General features: G+C 48.2%; 1 protein-coding gene across 1 annotated transcript in view; it reads left to right on the plus strand.

Moving 5' to 3' along the window:
* MANSC1 (MANSC domain containing 1) overlaps positions 1 to 14049 on the plus strand; it is a 69663-nt gene that overhangs the window by 4268 nt on the left and 51346 nt on the right. The gene's annotated exons all lie outside the window — the stretch shown is intronic.

Below are 14049 nucleotides of genomic sequence, written 5' to 3' on the forward strand. Positions count from 1 at the left end.
GCCATCTTGGATATGTCTTGCCTCAAAGCCGACAGTCACACTGGAGCAGCACTCCTGGCTGCTCTGAACAAAGCTATGGTTGCTTATAATTTTGTTATATCAAAAGATTTATATTGTACTATGCTCTGTTGATGACTTTATTCTAATAAAGACCTTTTGTAAACTGAACAAACGGGTAGATCAGTGGCTAACCCCGCACCAACTGGTGATCGGCAACGTGGTGTGTGACAACTGCAGCAATCTCATTTTGGCTGTGAGTTTGGGCAGCTTGACACATGTACCCTGCATGGCACATGTGCTGAATCTTATAATCCAAAGATTTGTGTATAAGCACCCAGGCTTACAGGAGGCCCTGAAGCAGTCCAGGAAGGTGTGTGGGCATTTCAGGTGTTCCTACATGGCCATGGCGCGCTTGGCCGATATTCAGCAGAGAAACAACTTGCGGTGAGGCGCTCGATTTGCGATAGCCGGACTCGCTGGAATTCAATGCTCCTCATGTTTGACCGCCTGCTACAACAGTAGACAGCCGTCAACAAGTATCTGTACAGCTACGGTCAAAGGTCAGGCTCTGGGCAAAGTACTGGACACTTATGCGTAATGCCTGCAGGCTGATGCGTCCATTTGAGGAGGTGACAAACTGTTACGATCTGCATCTGCTGGTAAATTCCTGCATGAACTAACTTTGCTTCACCAGCAGATGTCACCAGCCTCCTCCATGAATTTACAACCTGAACTTTCCTCTGCCCACCAGCAGAGGGCGGACTGTCTAGAGATCTCTCCACAGACAGGGAGGAGGCCTGGACTGTCACATGGTCTCTCAGCATGGCATTTAAGCCACACCTGTGAACTGGCTAGTTGCTAGCTCTTTGTTCCCGGTTCTAGCCCTCCTGTCCTGAGTTCCCTGTTCCTGGTTGTATTGTTCCTTGTTTCCCTGCTCTAGTGATCTCCCGGTTTTGACCTTGTGCCTTGTATACCGACTACTCTTTGCCTAGCGATTACTGTACTGTTTTGATCTCCTGTGTATGACCTATGCTTGCTGACTATCCGTGTGTCTCCTCCTCGATTATAATCTGTATTTTGTAGATATATTCTAGGTTTATGTTGTGTTATTATTCCGGATCCAGGGTCAGTGTGCACACAATTCTATACACTGGATCTACTCTGCATAACTCACTTTATGCAGAGAGGTCCTTGTATAAACCCTGATTTCATACCTTGTATGCTTATTGAATTTCCGCCTGTATTTGATGCAGTGTATTGTATGTGTGTTGCCTGCAAGTTGATACCGATTGTTTCCGTGCATGAGTTAATGCACAGTATTACCTTATTTTCATTTGATAATAAATCCTTTATTATTCATTTACTCCTGGCTTGTCAGTCTTTTCCTAAACAGTGACATCTCTGCCTGGTTGCGGGTTTGTGCGTTGGTTTCTGCTTGCACCAGGTGCAGCGCACAAACTCCATGCAAATTATAACAGAAGAGCTAGCCAGAAAAAATTGTCACTAGGAAAAGGTCTGGGATCCTGTTTTTTCTCCAGCCATGATTGACATGGATTTAAAGCACCTGTCTGAATATGCTATTCTAGCAAAAAACAAAAGGAAACTTTGCTACCATGTATTTGCAGACGATTCCTATGAGGATCTGCAGCAGCTGATTTCATGGGTTCAGTCTGTGAGTAATGAAAGAACCTTTCCTTATGATTTAAAAGACTTTTTGTCAGTTTTGCAGGAATGTTGTTCTGAAGCCCAACAAAATTCAGTTGCTCATTCCACAATACATGTTCCGGGTAATTTATCAGGCCCCGTTAAAAGTCCTGCTGCCCCTTTGAATCAAGCCAAATCCTGGCCAGTAATTAACCAGATTCAATCAATTAAGCCCACTCATGATCCTGCTACTTCCATTAATACTGGAATCTCATTTGTTTCAGCTATGGAAGTTGATTGGACTATTCAGCACAATAACTTCTACTCCTTGCTAGCAGAGGAGGACCAATATGAGTGTTATAAGGAATTGTCAGCATATTCCCGTGAAGAGTTAATGCAAATTGTTATGCATGTTAAATCTTTTATGCAGCAGGGCAACTCTGCAGAATCCGAGATGCAAGCATTGTTGCAGATTCTGCAAACCCTAATTGCAGTAAGAGATCCTTCTACCTCCTGGACTCAAGTTAGATCCCTGCCTGTCTATTGCAATAACTCCTCCTCAGTAATAAACCAAACCAAGCCAATTAAAACTAATCATATTCCTGTCACTTCCAAACAGACAGTTCAGTCCTGCAATTATGCTCAGGGCAATCTGCAAGCTCCCATTAAGAGTGATTGGGATCCCCCATTCAGTAGATGGGAAATTAATGCACTGAATGATGAATTAAAGTATGATTGGGAGTCATTTAATGAATTCTATTCCACAAAAGATACGACATTCTTGGATGCATGTATTAAATCTGCAACTTCTCTGATGAACCTGAATGTTTGCAAGTCTGACTGTGTACTTCCCTTGATTGATGAATGGAAAAAGATTTGGCATAAAAAAGATCCTTCTGAGTTTTCTGGTAGTCAGTTTGTGCAGCATTCAGCAGCCAATATTAACTCTGTCAGTTCCAGCAATAAGTTTGTCAGCTTTGATCCAGTATTCCATCCTGAACAGATTGATCAGATGTTTGGTTACCTTAAGAGTGACTGGGACCGATTTCTTGAGTTCTATCTAGAAAAAGGTGATTCATATATTTTTGCATGCATGCGTGCTGTCCAGTCCATGGTTGATCACAAGACTTGTAGATATGAATCAGGTTCTGGTCTAGTAATCGCTTGGCAAAGAATTTTGTCTCATTCTTATGATTTTCAGAGCACATCACCTGTTAATTCTGCCCCAGGCATCAAGGGAGAGACATGCTCTCTGTCCTCAGTAACCTGTTCCACGGACTTGGAATTACCTGTATCCAAAAATCATAAAAGAACTGCTCCTTTACAGACTGCGGTTAGATCCACTCCATGGTCGTTCCAGCTACCTACATCATACCTGCCCTGTTCTGCTGCACATCAGGACTTTGTTAAACTCACCCCTGCTTCCAGACTGAGTCAAAAATCTAAGTTCAAACGGAAATATTTTCCTACAGCCTCCATCCTTCCAGTTACCACCGCAAAGACTCCAACAGTTATGTTGCCGGTTTCCGCAGATCTACAAACTGTATCGTTACCGAAACATAATCCATCTTCACTCCAGCCTGCTGTCCCTATTATGCCAGCTCTGCCTGTGCCACTTACCTCAGTCGTGCCAGTTACTCCTGACATGCCAGTGCCAGTCTCCTCAGCAGTGCCAGTCTCCTCAGCAGTGCCAGTCTCCTCAGCAGTGCCAGTCTCCTCAGCCCTGCCTGTGCCAGTCTCCTCAGCAGTGCCAGTCTCCTCAGCCCTGCCTGTGCCAGTCTCCTCAGCCCTGCCTGTGCCAGTCTCCTCAGCCCTGCCTGTGCCAGTCTCCTCAGCCCTGCCTGTGCCAGTCTCCTCAGCCCTGCCTGTGCCAGTCTCCTCAGCCCTGCCTGTGCCAGTCTCCTCAGCAGTACCAGTGTCTGTCAGCTCAGCAGTACCAGTGTCTGTCAGCTCAGCAGTACCAGTGTCTGTCAGCTCAGCAGTACCAGTGTCTGTCAGCTCAGCAGTACCAGTGTCTGTCAGCTCAGCAGTACCAGTGTCTGTCAGCTCAGCAGTACCAGTGTCTGTCAGCTCAGCAGTACCAGTGTCCGTCGGCCCAATGTTTTCCCTTTCAGAAGATTTGGCAGTGTCCTTGTCGGTCGGCTTGGCAGTGTCCCTGTTGGTCAGTTTGGCAGTGACCCAGTCAGACAGCTTGGCAGAACCTCTGTCAGTTGGTTTGGCGGTGGGTCCTCCAGACGTCTCAGCAAGCCTCCTGCCAGCTGCTCCGGCAGAGTCTCAGTCTGCCGTTCCAGCAGAACCATACTCCACAGCTCAGCCAAAGGCCCAGCCAGGTGCTCGATCAGTTGGTCTGCCAGTTGCTCGATCTGAGGTTCAGCTAATAGCTCTGCCAAGGGTCTTGTCAGCTATGCAGCCAGTGGTCCAGCCAGTCGCTCAGCCAAAGGTCCAGCTTTCTCGAGTCTCTGCTGATGCCCTTTGCCCTTCAACTTCTGCTAGAGCACAGACTTATGCTGAAGTTCAACCCGCACAGATGTCTGACACTCAGGCACCACAGACCTCTGTTACTGCCCTGTTTCCACAGACTCCTGCTGAGATCCAGCTCCCTCAATGTTCTGCTGAAAGAGGTCTCCCACAGTTTTCTGCTGAGGCTAAATGCACACTCATCTCTGCTGATGGCTCGTCCTCAAAAACATTTTCTGGTACTCAGTTCCCACAGATCCCTCCAGATACCCTGCATTTACAAACTGTTATCCAGTCTGCTGCTTTGCCTGCTTTATTGGAAAATGACTTTCAGTTTATCCATCCTGATGGCCTCCAGTCTGCTGTTCCTGCTCCTGATAACCTACAGTCTGCTGTTCCTGCTCCTGATGACCTACAGTCTGCTGTTCCTGCTCCTGATGACCTACAGTCTGCTGTTCCTGCTCCTGATGACCTACAGTCTGCTGTTCCTGCTCCTGATGACCTACAGTCTGCTGTTCCTGCTCCTGATGACTTACAGTCTGCTGTTCCTGCTCCTGATGACTTACAGTCTGCTGTTCCTGCTCCTGATGACTTAGTCTGCTGTTCCTGACGACCTACAGTCTGCTGTTCCTGCTCCTGACGACCTACAGTCTGCAGTTCCTGCTCCTGACGACCTACAGTCTGCAGTTCCTGCTCCTGTTGCCTCCAAGTCTGCAGTTCCTGCTCCTGTTGCCTCCAAGTCTGCTGTTCCTGCTCCTGTTGCCTCCAAGTCTGCTGTTCCTGCTCCTGTTGCCTCCAAGTCTGCAGTTGCTGCTCCTGTTGCCTCCAAGTCTGCAGTTGCTGCTCCTGTTGCCTCCAAGTCTGCAGTTGCTGCTCCTGTTGCCTCCAAGTCTGCAGTTGCTGCCGATGCCCTCCCATCTGCTGCTTCTGCCGATGCCCTCCCATCTGCTGCTTCTGCCGATGCCCTCCCATCTGCTGCTCCTGCTGGTGCCTCTCCTGATGAGTTCCTGTCTGGTGCCTCTCCTGGTGGTATCCTGCTCCTCCTGTTTATGGCCATTATGCATCCCTTCCTGATGGCATCCAGTTTTCTGTTTTATTTGGTGACCTCAGATGCCCTGCTCCTGTGGATGTCCAATCTATGGCTCTTCCTGGTGTCCTTCATTTTTCTGTTTCACCCAAAGGTCTTCAGAGGGACTTGCAACATGTCCTATTGCCTCTGGGTCCTTTTGTCCAGTCAGCCTGGTAATACCCGGGTTGTGGCCTCATTTACTGACCAATTTATGGCCTGCCTCTTTGCCAGTATTTTCTGGGACCCAGGTGGGCATAAGTCCGAGTGGAGCATCCGGAGGCTGCTCCTTGAGGGGGGGGGGGGGGGGTAATGTTACGATCTGCATCTGCTGGTAAATTCCTGCATGAACTAACTTTGCTTCACCAGCAGATGTCACCAGCCTCCTCCATGAATTTACAACCTGAACTTTCCTCTGCCCACCAGCAGAGGGCGGACTGTCTAGAGATCTCTCCACAGACAGGGAGGAGGCCTGGACTGTCACATGGTCTCTCAGCATGGCATTTAAGCCACACCTGTGAACTGGCTAGTTGCTAGCTCTTTGTTCCCGGTTCTAGCCCTCCTGTCCTGAGTTCCCTGTTCCTGGTTGTATTGTTCCTTGTTTCCCTGCTCTAGTGATCTCCCGGTTTTGACCTTGTGCCTTGTATACCGACTACTCTTTGCCTAGCGATTACTGTACTGTTTTGATCTCCTGTGTATGACCTATGCTTGCTGACTATCCGTGTGTCTCCTCCTCGATTATAATCTGTATTTTGTAGATATATTCTAGGTTTATGTTGTGTTATTATTCCGGATCCAGGGTCAGTGTGCACACAATTCTATACACTGGATCTACTCTGCATAACTCACTTTATGCAGAGAGGTCCTTGTATAAACCCTGATTTCATACCTTGTATGCTTATTGAATTTCCGCCTGTATTTGATGCAGTGTATTGTATGTGTGTTGCCTGCAAGTTGATACCGATTGTTTCCGTGCATGAGTTAATGCACAGTATTACCTTATTTTCATTTGATAATAAATCCTTTATTATTCATTTACTCCTGGCTTGTCAGTCTTTTCCTAAACAGTGACATCTCTGCCTGGTTGCGGGTTTGTGCGTTGGTTTCTGCTTGCACCAGGTGCAGCGCACAAACTCCATGCAAATTATAACACAAACCTGGTGAGTCGCAGTGAAGGTGCCATCAGCGACTTGATCCCATAAGCTTTCTTCCGGGAGTGTGCCGTGCGTAGAGTGGTGGATCAAGCTGTAGAGGAGCGTGAACAGTATGAGGAGGAAAAGTTGTGGGAGCCATCAGGACCTGAACCTGATGTTTCGTCAACACCTGCGGCAGCACAGGGGAGGAGGAGGAGTCTGGGGAAGAGGAGTCAGATGAGGAAGGTGTTTTTTTTTGAGGAGGAGGCGGAAAAACAACCGCAGCAGGCTTCGCAGGGGGCTTGTGCTGCTCAACTTTCCCATGGTATTGTTCGTGGCTGGGGGGGGAGGAGGAGAACTTACCTGACATCACTGAGGAAGAGCAATAGGAGATGGCTAATAGGTCGGCATCCGACTTTGTGCAGATGGGGTCTTTCATGCTGTCCAGCCTGTTGAGGGACCCCCGTATAAAAAAAACTCAAGGGGAATGACCCAGTATAGGTTAGGTAGGTGCCCCCCATGATGGAGAGGGGAGCCGCAGCCGCGGGGAGGGCAGCCCGACCTCTCCCTCCCTTCCTCTCCCCGCAGCCGCGGGGAGGGCAGCCCGCTACTAGACCCTCGGTATAAGCACAAAGTGGTGGAGATGTTACCAAATTACCAGAAGGCAGAAAAGATGCAGCACTTGCACACCAAGGACTTGATTCACAAAGCCGTGCAAACTGTTTAGCACAGGTGTGCTAAACAGTTAGCACGTGAAGTGCCGTTCGGACTTTTGCGCGGGCAAAGTGCCGCGAATCGCGGCAAATTGCGCGCGCAAAAGTCCGCGAACGGCACTTCACGTGCTAACTGTTTAGCACACCCGTGCTAAACAGTTTGCACGGCTTTGTGAATCAAGCCCCAAGATGGCAAATATGCGTTACAGTGCGTTGAAGGGTGATGTCACAGCACAACGAATAAAGGTGCCACTGCCAGTAATCTTCCTCCTCCTCCCATGTCCACGCAAAGGACAGGACGCTCTAGCAATCACATGGTGATGCCAGACATGCGGACATTCTTTAGTCCAACGCCTCGCCGTAGCCCTTCCGTATCCACCCTCCACCAACGCCTCGACCGGCAGGTAGCCGACTAACTGGCCTTAAGTATGGATATAGACACTCTGAGCAGCAATGAACCCCTGGACTACTGGGTATGCAGGCTTGACCTGTGGCCAGACCTGTTGCCATCCAACTTCTGGCTTGCCCTGCCTCAAGCGCCCTGTCAGAAAGGACCTTCAGCGCACAGGAAGAAGCGTGTGTGTGTATCAGCGTGTATGGAGAGATGAGACTGGCGGCGGGAGAGCAGCGCTTGGAGCCAGCGAGGTGAGTAGTTATGCACAGCGCTTCCCTGCGCATTACTCTGCAGTCCGAGGGGGGAGCACGGAGAGCGGCCCGGGGAGAGGAAGGGAGGGAGAGGTCGGGCTGCCCTCGCTGCGGCTCCCCCCTCCATCATGGGGGGCACCTACCTAACCTATACTGGGGCAGCTACCTATCTAGCCTGTCCTGGGGGGCACCTACCTATCTAACCTATCCTGGGGGGCACCTACCTAATTAACCTATACTGGGGGGCACCTACCTATCTAACCTGGGGGGCAGCTACCTAATCTAACCTATACTGAGGGGGCACCTACCTATCCTATACTGGGGGGCACCTACCTATCTAACCTATACTGGGGGGACCTACCTATCTAACCTATACTGGGGACACCTGCCTATCTAACCTATACTGGGGGCACCTACCTAATCTAACCTATACTGGGGGGCACCTACCTAATCTAACCTATACTGGGGGGCACCTACCTATCTAACCTATACTGGGGGGCACCTACCTATCTAACCTATACTGGGGGACACCTTCCTAACCTAAACTGGGGGGCAGCTACCTATCTAACCTATAGTGGGAGCATTAACTTATCTAACCTGTATTGGGGGCACCTACCTACCTAGCTAGTCTATACAGGTGACAACTATACTGGCTACCTATATTGGAGGCACCTACCTAACCTATACAGGGGGCATCTACCTATCTAACCTATGCTGGGGGCAACTATTCTGGCTACCTATATTAGAGGCACCCACCTAGCTAACCTGTACTGGGGGCACCTAACTATCTACCGGGGACGCCTGCCTATCTAACCTATACTGTGGGCAACTATACTGGCTACCTATACTGGAGGCACCTACCTGGCTAACCTATACCGGAGGCAACTATATTGGCTCACCTATGCCTGGCTACCTATACTGGGGGGACCTATAGCTGGCTATCTATACTGGGGTACCTATTCTGGGGGAATCTATACTGAGTGCAACTAGACCTGGTTAACCTACACTGCGGGCACCCATACCTTGCTTCGGGGGGGGGGGCGCAATTTTTACACCCTCGCCCTGGGTGCATTTTAGCCTAGAAACTGCACTGTCCGCCACCACCAACAGGGTCCAGGACGCCTGGTGGATTCCTGAATTTTTTAAGCTAACAAAAATAATAATTTTTCTGGTGCCTGTACATGCCTAATTTTTCTGGCTGCACTGCATCTGCAACAACAAAACAAAAGACATGTACATGTGTCAATTCCCCTTTGTGGTTAAGGGGCTTGCGTATCACAATGAAGCAATGACCTATATGAGTGCGTTGGGGGGCACACCCAAGATAATAAGGTCATTGCTTCATTGTGGACAGACCAAAATCGATTAGCTGGATAGTCATTGTTGTTCTGTCATTGCGCTACCTCAGCCCGACCATATAAATTTGAAAACCACCATCGCCTGCACTCTCGCCATGGTGCGCACCAGTCCAGCATGGCCATCACTACACACACACACACACAGCTGTTTGCAATGCGTTACACAGCGAGTTTGGTCTGTCGGTGTGAAGCAGTACACTACTTACACTACCTGCTGATCCATGTCTACACACGCAAGATGTTTTCAAGCACTTTGCCTCCAAATTAGGAATTGTAACGATTGCGGAATCGTCTCCGTGGTCAGTGCACCAGACGTGCGCTGACGCGGCGGATTTCCTCCACAAGCGTATAATTGAGGACACCCAGGCTAGGTGCTATGCACCTGCAGAGGGAAATTCCTGTCGGCAGGTGGAGCTGTGGAGTGCAGAGGAACAGCTCCTCTGCCCTACCACACACGCCAGACAGGAATTGTACGAAGGGAAGAAACGCAATCGCAAGAGAAGCGATTGAGAGTGAGCACAGAGACAGATTGTGTGTGTGCATAAAACTAGTCGCCAACCCGCGACTGTGCACACACCACAGCAGATAAGAAGCAGGAACGCGATCGTGAGAGGTGCGATCGCCAGACGTGACACAAGGCTACAGCAAGGCGGAGCACGAGAGTAGCAAAGGCACAGCAAATCATACAATGAGGAGATATGGAAAATAACAAACGCTAGCTAACCGCGAACACCGCACTCATTCGCAACAGTGCACGCGGTTATGCGCGGTCTCCACGTGATAAGCACAATAGAGACAAGCACGCCTAACTAACCATCGACAGACAAACATGAAACAGAGGACGAGAACGCTTGCTTAACGGTTACCTCACCGAGCCTCCAGCAAGCGTCCGTAGCAGACAAGACAGACACACGAAAACAGGGACAAGCGAGAGACAGGATCCACAGCACCAGCGAGAAGCGAGTGAGATCCAGGTACAGAGTAGCAGAACAGAAGGATCCACAGCACTAGCGAAAAGTGGCCAGCGCGATCCCAGGAGACAGAACAGAAGGATCCACAGCGCCAGCGAAAAGTGGCTAGCGCGATCCCAGGAGACAAAACAGAAGGATCCACAGCGCTAGCGAAAAGTGGCTAGCGCGATCCCAGGAGACAGAACAGAAGGATCCACAGCGCTAGCGAAAAGTGGCTAGCGCGATCCCAGGAGACAGAACAGAAGAGATAGCTGGTAGCAACCGCTGCACCAGCTATACTCCAAGAACAGAGATCAGAACCATTTCCTGTCGACCACCGCTGGGACAGGACAACAGCAACAGAATAAAACAAACAGATAATCCTAACTGCACTTAGGGAATCTGCCTAGCACAGTTTCCAGGAATTACTCTAAGCTGATCTTCAAACCAAGAGCATGGCTGACACTCACTAGGAGTGTGTACTACAAACCCTGAAGGAATGACCAGCAAAGGACTGTGGGTAATCCCAACCTTTATACTGCCAGTCATCACAGGAGACAGGTAGGGGATTTGCATAACGAATGTATGCAAATTCCTCAGCAGCAAGCTGCAGAACTGACAAAAGGTCTCTCATAAAGAGACCTGCAGAATGCAGACGTGAACAGTGGTCAAACCGCTGCCTGTCTGCACAGGCAGCTGAGCAGATTCTCACAGGAATGCAGTGTGATTTCTGCCCTTAAAACCCTGCTCTGCGTCCAATCCGTAATTTTCCCTAGGAATTTTGGCGTGTATCCCACTCCGCCATGCCCCCCTCCAGGTGTTAGACCCCTTGAAACATCTTTTGCATCACTTTTGTGGCCAGAAACAGTGTTTGTAGTTTTTCAAGTTCACCTGCCCATTGAAGTCTATGGCGAGTTCGCCGGTTCGCAAACTTTTGCGGAAGTACCCGTTCGCGATTCACAAACCGAAAATCTGAGGTTCGAGCCATCTCTAGTGATTACATAGGCTGCAAGTAGATCACTGTACAGCAGGTAGATGATTATGTAGCAGGCAGACCTTCAGGTAGGTCATCATTATACACATGTAAAAAGTACATCAAGCTGGAAGTCTGTGATTAAATAGCTACCTACTTGATTAAATAGCAAGTAGGTAACTGTAAACCAAATGGTACAGAAGGTAGGTAACTATTTCTAGCCTCAATTCACAAAGCTTAACTCCTCTCTTTAATACCTCTTCTGAGCTGTTTTACAGTTATCACAATTATATCACCATGGTGATAACTGTAAAACAGCTCAGAAGAGTTATTAAAGACAGGAGTTAAGCTTAGTGAATGTGTTGGTCATTATCAGCAGTTGAGTGATTGTACAACACGTAGGTAGTGATATTGGAGGTATGTTGCATTACAGTAAGGCACAGACTAACCAGCAAGCTCATGGTGACCCAGAACTCATTGGAGTGTGTAAGGGACTACAATGGTCCTAAAAGCCCCCTTACTAAGATGTTAAGAAAAACAAAAGTTTGCTTTCCTAAAACAGAAAGAATTTGCGATAATTCAGGTTGGAGTGAGCTTGCGATGTCTCCCAGAGTAACACTGCTGAATATATGCAAATTAACCATTGTACCCTTAGAAGTTAAACACACCTCCAGAACCGCTGGAATGCAATGATGTGTCAGCTTGTTAATTTGTACAAAGCCATAATAATCCAACATGCATACATCCGAAACAGTCTGTATGCATGTTGGATTATTATGGCTCTGTACAAATTAACAAGCTGACACATCATTGCATTCCAGTGGTTCTGGAGGTGTGTTTAACTTCTAAGGGTACAATGGTTAATTTGCATATATTCAGCAGTGATGCTCTGGGAGACATCGCAAGCTCACTCCAACCTAAATTATCGCAAATTCTTTCTGTTTTAGGAAAGCAAACTTTTGCATTACAGTAAATAGACGACTATACAACAAGTAATGCTGGGTGCACACTATACATTTTTCCGCTCAATTTTCCATCCGATCATTTTTTCCACTCAATTCTCCGCTCAATTCTCTTATCTTCCACTCGTTTTCTTATCTTTTTCCATTCACTTTTATGAGAAATCGACCCAAAAAACGATCGGAAGAAATATCTGACATGTCGGAAATTATCTATCGAACCCATCTATCGAGCGGAAAACATATGGTATATGCGTACGTTAAAAAAGGGCGCAGGTTTTTTAAACGATAAGCATGAATAACGTTTAAAAAAAATTGTGCTATATTTCGTTTAAAAATAATGTTTTATAAAGTTATAATTCATTAAATAATGTGTATGAAATCGGCAATTGTAAAAACATTAATCTTCCCTGTTTAAAAAGTGAAATTTATAATAACGTTTTATAAAACATTAATAAGAATGTTACTAAAGCTATACCTAACCCTACTCTCACACAGAACCCTCCCTGTACCTATCCCAAACCCCTAGACCCCCCTGGTGGTGCCTAAACCTAAGACCCCCCTGGTGGTGCCTGAACCTAAGACCCCCCTGGTGGTGCCTGAACCTAAGACCCCCCTGGTGGTGCCTGAACCTAAGACCCCCCTGGTGGTGCCTGAACCTAAGACCCCCCCTTGTGGTGCCTAAACCTAAGACCCCCCTGGTGGTGCCTAAACCTAAGACCCTCCTGGTGATGCCTAAACCTAAGACCCCCCTGTTAACATTAATAACGTTTTAAAAAATATTGTGCGGTTTTTCGTTTAAAAATAATGTTTTAAAAAAAAATTGTACGTTTTTTCGTTTAAAAATAATGTTTTTAAAAAATATTGTACTGTTTTTCGTTTAAAAATAATGGTTAAAAAATTATAAATTATTAAAGGGACTCCGAGCTCAGCAAAAAAAGTAAAGTTGTACTCACCAGGGTCTTTCTCCAGCCCAGTGCTGGTCGGGAGGTCCCACGCCGGCGTCCTGGCTCCTCTCCTTCACCCCGCTCCGGTATGGCTGACAGGCCGCAGCCCGGGCGACACTCGGTGGAGTGTCGGGCTGCAGCTTCCGCGTATGACGCGGATTACGTCACACGCCGGCCGCCTCGCGTCATCACGGCGGCCGGCGTGAAAGTACTGCGCATGCGCGCTTTAATCGCGCATGCGCAGTACTTTCACGCCGGCCGCCGTGATGACGCGAGGCGGCCGGCGTGTGACGTAATCCGCGTCATACGCGGAAGCTGCAGCCCGACACTCCACCGAGTGTCGCCCGGGCTGCGGCCTGTCAGCCATACCGGAGCGGGGTGAAGGAGAGGAGCCAGGACGCCGGCGTGGGACCTCCCGACCAGCACTGGGCTGGAGAAAGACCCTGGTGAGTACAACTTTACTTTTTTCGCTGAGCTCGGAGTCCCTTTAAATAATGTGTAATCATGAGAAGCAGTTATAAAACATTAAAAGTCTCCGGGCGCCGCTTTTAAAACGTTATTTTTCTCCGGCGCCCTTTTTTCCTGTTGGGCGCCCATTAAACGATATTTATTATGGGAGTGAATGGCGGCGCCCTTTTTGTCCACCTGCCTCATGCGCCCAAATTTCCTGCTTCCATGGTAGGCGATAATGAAGAGAGTGCACCAGCATCTGTACCAGAGGACCCTCCTTCAGCCTCTGCATCAGTTCCTCAGGGGTAATGATCACCTTGCTTTGACATTTCACACTGTGCCTGTCTTTTGCAAGAAGGATTTTTGGAACTTATGTTTTAATACAGGGAGTGATTTGTTTATTTTTTCACTGGAACTTTTAGCTCTGTAGCTGTACCACATCACTGCAGCCGGTAATTATGTGATTTGCACAGCAGGTAGATGCCCACATTGCATACAGGATGTTTGCAGGTAGGTGATTGACATGAGTTAGGTGACAGTATAGCTGGGATGGTATTTTATTGCAGGTGGGTTATTAGATAGCACAAATATGACCATATTTCAGGTAGATAATTATATTAGATGTAACATATATTGCACGTAGTTTAGTAGCAGGTAAGTGAGTTTATGGCAAGAAGATGTTTATATTGCGTTTGCAGCAGGGGCGTAGCAATAGGGGGTGCAGAGGTAGCGACCGCATCGGGGCCCTTAGGCC

Source organism: Hyperolius riggenbachi, chromosome 3 (genome assembly GCF_040937935.1).
Source record: "Hyperolius riggenbachi isolate aHypRig1 chromosome 3, aHypRig1.pri, whole genome shotgun sequence".
NCBI classification, from domain to species: domain Eukaryota; kingdom Metazoa; phylum Chordata; class Amphibia; order Anura; family Hyperoliidae; genus Hyperolius; species Hyperolius riggenbachi.